General features: G+C 42.1%; 1 long non-coding RNA gene across 1 annotated transcript; it reads right to left on the bottom strand.

Annotated features, from left to right (window-relative positions):
• Positions 1 to 750: 750 nt before the first annotated feature.
• LOC311057069 lies at positions 751 to 1,544 on the bottom strand. Its single transcript, XR_014601946.1, has 3 exons — positions 1,501 to 1,544; positions 1,087 to 1,232; positions 751 to 803 (listed from the first exon to the last, which is right to left on the bottom strand). It is a non-coding gene; the product is annotated as an uncharacterized lncRNA (long non-coding RNA).
• Between the last annotated feature and the right edge of the window lie 5,403 nt (positions 1,545 to 6,947).

Here is a 6,947-nt window from a genome sequence, read left to right as displayed (position 1 = left end):
CCAGTGTGAAGTGGGCGGTGTGTGGTCATCACAACATGACTCACTTTAAAAAAAGGATAATTACTTTTTTTAAAGTCCATACTGCTATTCATAGGGCTGCACATGTGTCATGTGTTTCGCTAGCCAATCACAGTCCTGAATTTGCAAAGTCAGCCAATCACATTACAGTTAGTGGTGATGACACTAGCTGTAATGTGATTGGCTGATATGAAAAAAGTATCGATTTGCATTAACAATGGAAGGGTTAGGGGGTACACAAATGTTTTGGTCGGTATCCAAAACTCACTTATAGGGGGCGGCTACACCGCCCCAAAAAACACACCCAGTGTGAAGTGGGCGGTGTGGTCATCACAGTGGTCATCACAGTGATGGAAGCTCACTTAAAAAAAAAAGTTTTTTTTTAAAGTGCATAGTCCTATTTATAGGTTATTAATTTCATCATGTGTCTCGCTAGCCAATCACAGTGCTGAATAGAGTCAGCGGGGGTGTACAGGGGCCACCCATTGTGGGTGGAAGGGGTGTTCAATGGGTAGCCAATCACAGTGCAGGGTTTGGGGGGTACAATGGGTGGCCAATCACAGTTCAGCAAATGTCAATGTCCCAACCTCACATATAGGGACGGCTACACCGCCCAAAAATCCACAGGTCCCTGAGGCTGAGGGATGGGCATGACAGGCCGGACCCCCAAGAGACCGGGCGGCCCAGGGGGCCCCTGAGGATAGCCTCCGTCGGGCATACGGCGTCTGTCAGCCCAGTGGTGCTCTTCTTCCATGCGTCTCCAGTACATGTCCTCTTCATAACGCCTGGAAAGCTTCAGCAGTTTGGGGAAGAAAAAAAAAACAGTGACCTGGGAGTTCAGCAGATTAGACATGGAGAATGTCCACTGATGAACCACTTAAACCCTATATACTTAGTCGACTGGGATCACCCAGCGGTCTATACTTGGTTCCCTCCCGTTTTCCCCTCTACATCAAATCTCCGTGGAAAATACATCTGCACTATTTTCGGCAGATGTTTTCCCCAGAATGGAGACGCAAGTTAAAAAAACAAAAAAACATCAGCTGGTCATCAAAGACCTCATCGTACCTCATTTCCATTCTCCAGCGCTCCTCTTCCTCTCTCCTCCTCCAGAACTCTTCTTTCTGCATCTGCTTCCTCATCTTCTCCTCCTGAATCTTACGGGCACGGATGCTAGGCTTCACCTCCACCTGAAGGTCAGGGTTCACCTTTTTCTAAAAGACCAGGTGAAGAGGAAATGTCAGGACAGATGACGGCATGATCAACTTATGACTTATTGTTTAACCATTCAAAATAGTTCAGTCTAGTGTCCTGGGTCGTGTAGATTACTCGCTTCGGTCTAAAAACCTGTCATGCTAAAAATAACGTTGTCCCAGCTAAAACATGACTTGAAGATCAGTTCTTATCAGCAAGCGACATCAGCCAAAGATAATACATTAGGCATAATAACACTTGTGCCTGCACCTATGAAAATGTATCAACCTTGTACTGCAGTCGATGCCTCCTTCCCTTCAGATGCATCTCCTTCGCGTTGGGATCGTTGAAACTGCATTCACACAGCTTGCATTGGAAGGCAGCGGATGACTTTGCCTTCATCGTTGCGGACCTAAGGAGATGGGTAACACAAAATGTTCAATTCCCTCTATAGCAGTGTTTTTTAACTTGAACTCTTATAGGATCCAACAGCATGGCTCCAATGTGGAGTTAATTCTGTGTAGCGTGCATGCAAGTTTAGCACTGATCGGTACTGTGGTTTGTGACACACAGACCCTCTCATAGACAGGTAGGGTATGGCCGAGCAACGCCGTAAAAATACAATTGTACGGCAGACTCAGAGCCAGTCTTCATTTTAACTCTTTTATACTTGTGTTTGATGGAGTGCAATATAGAACGATTACATCCCCACATCCACAGCACTGGCCTTCCCCTCTGGTTCATGGCCAGTGGGGTTTGTTAAACAAAAAACAGCTGTCTCCCTATTTGGGCTGCTGCAGTTGTGCACACTTTTTTGCCTTACTAAAAAAAAAGGACAATTTAACAATATAATTTATACTCACAAAAATAACTGATCTACAAGCTAACAATGTGTCGTGATGCGACGTGTTAGCATGTAGATCTTTAGTCTCAGACCATTGCTATTGGGCACAAACACTCTTCCAATATTTCATAAATTGCCTATTTAGTGGCGAAAATAGGCGATGCAAGGTGTTGTGAGTTTGCAGATGGCATTGGATGAAGTGAACAGCCAACAAATACGATAAAACCCGAAATTGTGTCTACTAATGACTTCATCCTTACTGCTCCAAAAGACCACAGCTAGAGAAGTTATTATTTGTAGCAGGGCCTTATTTTTCAATCAAAAGTTACCGTAAACTTACCATAGACATTAGTGAACACCCAACCTCTAATCGTAAATACACACAAAAAATGAATTGATTAACTGATAAGAATTTGCAAATCAAAATTTTTATCATGCAAAAACAAACAAAACATCACTATTAACACACAATCCCATTCAAAGATTCTTAGTATTGGTTTACTTAAAACTGTGACATTCCATTTTACATTTTACTGAGGAGTCACTAGTCCACAGATGCTTTGACTAATGGACAGCATACAAATGCAATAAATCACAATAATTTAATTTAAAAAAAAAAAAGGAAAACAATGACCGTTTCCATTTGCAAGGGCCAGGAGTGAACTAATGGTCATTTGACTGCATGGTTAAACTAGGTTATACACTTGTTATTCTACAAGGCACAGAACTTCAAGAAATGTTAGGTTTGGAAACGCACGCCTGGTCGACGTCCATCACTACACAAGTTGGCAGAGACTTTGCGTGCAAAGCACGCTCTGTGAAACCAGCTTCACTCTTTATTAGTGATGAGTGTTTGAACCACTTTCAACCTGGTGTCCCTATTTTGGGCACGTCATAGGTGCAAATTGTCAAAAAAAAAAAGTTTCATAATTTTTAAAGTGAAAATGGAAGTCGTTTTCTTTATTCATTGTGTGATAAGTACATAGGGGTTCAATGACTTAAACCCTATATACTTAGATGGGTGTGCAAGGGGTCTGTAATTGGCCCCGTCCTTTTCTATCACTCATCAATCTCTGCCGATCTACAAGCTCACACAATGCCTTGTGACGTGTAGTGAGACGATTTTTGTTTTCACTGAATGTTTGCCTATTACGACAAGCCCCGAATAGGGACGCTAGGATTCATGTGGTTGAACTGGTTAAATGCAGAGCTATACTAATCAAACAGGAATACAGCAAAAACACAGTACAGAGCATAATGGCAACAAGGTGAAGAATGAAGTCATTGTCAAACACCGCCAGGAGACGTCAACATTCAAAGGGGACCTACTGACCAACAGAGTTGATCTTGGGGGCGGAGGCCTTCTTGACGGGGGCGGTGGAGTTGGCAGACGACAGACTGTTGCCGAGCGCCCCCCCATCACTGTTTATTCGCCATCCTAGGCAGCATGATAGCAAGCCATGTTCAGCCATTGCTTGAGCATCATGCAAATTGCTGTGTGGCTTTGATTGATTGAATTCTTTATCAGCAGTTTGCAAAAAGTACAGAGGCACAGTAAGGCCTACACAATAATGCTAAAAGGATAACACAAAAATCCCTGAGGGCTTGTTTCCATTGTGGTCCTGCGTATTCAATTCATAAAGGCCGAGTTCTGTAGGTGGACACATGTTTTTTTTCTAAAATGAAATTATAGCTATTCAATAAAGGCTTTACCTTCAAGAAGGATTTCCCCTTTTCTTTTCATTTGAAAAAAATGTATTGTACATCATGCTGAATATCAGTATTGTGGTAAGATCTAAAAACACTGCAGCATGATTTAATACCACAACACAGTCACAGACAAACGTTGGTAATCATTCCAGCGTGCGTCAGTACGGCCAATGCTCTCATATCATAAATCTCATATTTGGGAACACACCTGTTGACATCTTTGCTTTAATTGCCAAAACACGTCAAAGCTAAAGTTCCCCTTATGACTTATGAAGCTGTAAAAGGATTGGCTTATGTCTTTATTAAACCAGATATGCAAATATGTTCTGTTTTTTTGGTCCTTCCAAACACCTGAACCAAGCATAGAACTTGCGTACCGGTCATATATGCATACATCTGTGCCAAATATACACAGTATAGAGACAAGTACACAACGTCCAGTAAGCCTGCCTGTATGTGGGCGTGTGTATATTGAATGAGGGTTAATATCTTTTGAGACCGTTTACAATCCATTATGTTCCTAAATAATGTGTTTATCGGTGTCAGCCAGGGGTCTATAATGGGCCCCCTCCTTTTTTACCCCTTCACAAATATCTACAATCTCACAGTGCGACAGGTTGAAAGATTGTAGTCAGATTAATGTAGTTAACCACATTAATCCTGGTTTACACATTTTGGGCATGCCATTATAGGCAAAGGTTTAAAGACTTAAAAAATATGTTTATCAAAGTTCTCAAATTTTGAAAAATAGTCAATGTATAAAACTTCATAAGACAAGCTGTGAGCTTGTATCCCAAAGTACAAATTAGTGCTTACGTGGTTAAGCCTAATCCATAGGTAAAATGGTGTCGCTGGTCAAAAAGAACTGATCTATGCGAGCAAGTGACACATGATGGTAATACATGGTAGCATAAAATAAATACATTACCTTCTGATGCTTGGCCACACGGATATGAGCGGCGTAAGCGTCGGCTCCGGTGCAGGAGACGTCACACAGCTCACAGCGGAGCTGGTTCTGGACGCCGCGGGCAGAGCTGCTGGTTCCTCCACTGCTGCTGCTGCTGCTACTGCTGCTCTGAGACACCTTGAGAGCCGCTTCCTTCTTCTTGTGCTTCTGGCCCTCTAGGTGCTCCTTGTATGTCTGGTTGGAGAGGAAGGGGGGTTACTATTCCTTCATTTGAGACACCATTTGCTTCAAATGTAGGACGTATAATGCAAGCCAAGCATGGCGTTTCAGCATAAAATCTAATCATGTATTAAGTCGGACAAACCTGCAAAGTTTGTTAAACTAATTTGATCAGTGTAAATGTAGAATTGATATACAGCTTTTCAAGGTACTCAAACAAGCTTGTAGATCAGGTTTGTTTTTGGTCTATAACAACATGCCCAAAATAGGGAGGCGAGGTTCAAAGTGATCCCCACCAGTCTTTAGGCTTCAAAGACCACTTGAGAAAGAGGTACTCTAACCCACCGTTTCCCAATAACTTCTTTCAATCTGTCTTCTGACTGGAAAAGCACTACTTCTTAAATCAAGTCTAACACTGGCATGAAGCAACCAATAGATTACATCGTGATCCCTGCCCACTTTCCACAATTCTGTCCTTCTAAGTTGGAGCAGGAAGGGACAAATATTTAGACTAAAATAAAGTCTTGATGTGGGCATAGATTTGCAAGTAAGTCAGGTCAGTGTTCTAGTTAACCAAAGGTATTCATGGATATAAATGTGAATATTAATTCCTATTCATGAGCATTTTATAAAACCTATTTGCCTACAATTTTGAGGTATTTCTACTTTACTTGAGTATTTCCAATTTCCAATACTTTTACTTCTACTCCACTACATCTCAGAGGCAAATATTGTACTTTTACTCCACTACAATTATTTGAAAACTTTAGTTACTAGTTACTTTTAAGATATACATTATTACATTATAAAACATACCTTAACCACTTTAGCCTTATTTTATACATAGTCTATTTGAAAATAGCCGATCTACAAGCTCACAACGCGTCGCAGCGCGACGCGTTGTGAGCTTGTAGATCTGCTATTTTCGACGTGTGCGACAGTGAAACGTGTCTGGGCGGAAACAATTGCTTGACAGTTTGGTTCCGCATCGACAGTTTCTCCACAATTTAGAGACAAATGTGGGCACATAATCATAAATATGATGATCCTAATATACAATTGAGAGTGGCGCGCATGCGCGACCGACACGGTACGACCGACCGTGTACCGTCTACTGTCACTACGGTCCTTTTCAACCCCAAAACAAGCCCCAAAAGAAGCGCGACCATCCGCTTACAATAAGCGGACATGGCAGTTGCCAGGTTCAGAGAAACAAGCAACCAGGTTAATGAAAACAACCGCAAAGCCACGGCGTCCTCTAACATTAGTCAACCCAGTACAATGCTCGGTGCAGATAAACACTTGTTGAACCAAACAGTGCGTCAAATGAATGTCTATTTACTGCTAGTAAAACAGTCAAATTACAGCAGCATCTCCTTCTAGCGTTAAACTCGTGTTACTCCAGTGGTTCTCAAACTTTTTCATGTCAAGGACCCCCAAATAGACGCTTATTACCCCACGGACCCCCATTTGAAAAGATAAGCCAGGGACCCCAATAAGAGAAGGTTTTTACGGCTCTCTAGCAGTGATTCTCAACCATTTTAACTTCAAAGGACCCCCAGTTTGACATCCATTAGGCTATTGACCCCCATTTAATGGCATTTATATCTCTGGGACCCCAATTTATATTGTAAAATCAATGTTAATTTAACTCTGAGTGTCCCCAAATGGAACCAAATGGACGGGTCCATTTGGTTCCATTTGGACACTCTCAGAGTTACAGACCCATAAGGGTCCATTTGGTTCCTATCCATCATTTAGCTGGGGACCCCCTGGAACCCCCTCAAGTACCCCTGGGGGTCCCCGGACCCCACTTTGAGAACCAATGAGTTATATCACCACTTTTAACAGCCTGCTCAGGGACTACAGATGAAAGCTAGCTTCTGGCTAACTCTGGTTCATTACACGGATGTGAAAACCAACATGTTGATTAATGTGCACTGTGTCCCTGGTAAATAAATAAACATGATAGCAATACTGTTGATAATGTAATCATTTAAAACGTCACTGCCATGCAGAAGTTGTAGGCATACTTTTATAGCCGTTAGCACTGGT

Source organism: Gymnoscopelus microlampas (assembly GCF_963454915.1).
Source record: "Gymnoscopelus microlampas genome assembly, chromosome: 12".
NCBI classification, from domain to species: domain Eukaryota; kingdom Metazoa; phylum Chordata; class Actinopteri; order Myctophiformes; family Myctophidae; genus Gymnoscopelus; species Gymnoscopelus microlampas.
This window is presented reverse-complemented; position numbering and strand designations above follow the sequence as displayed.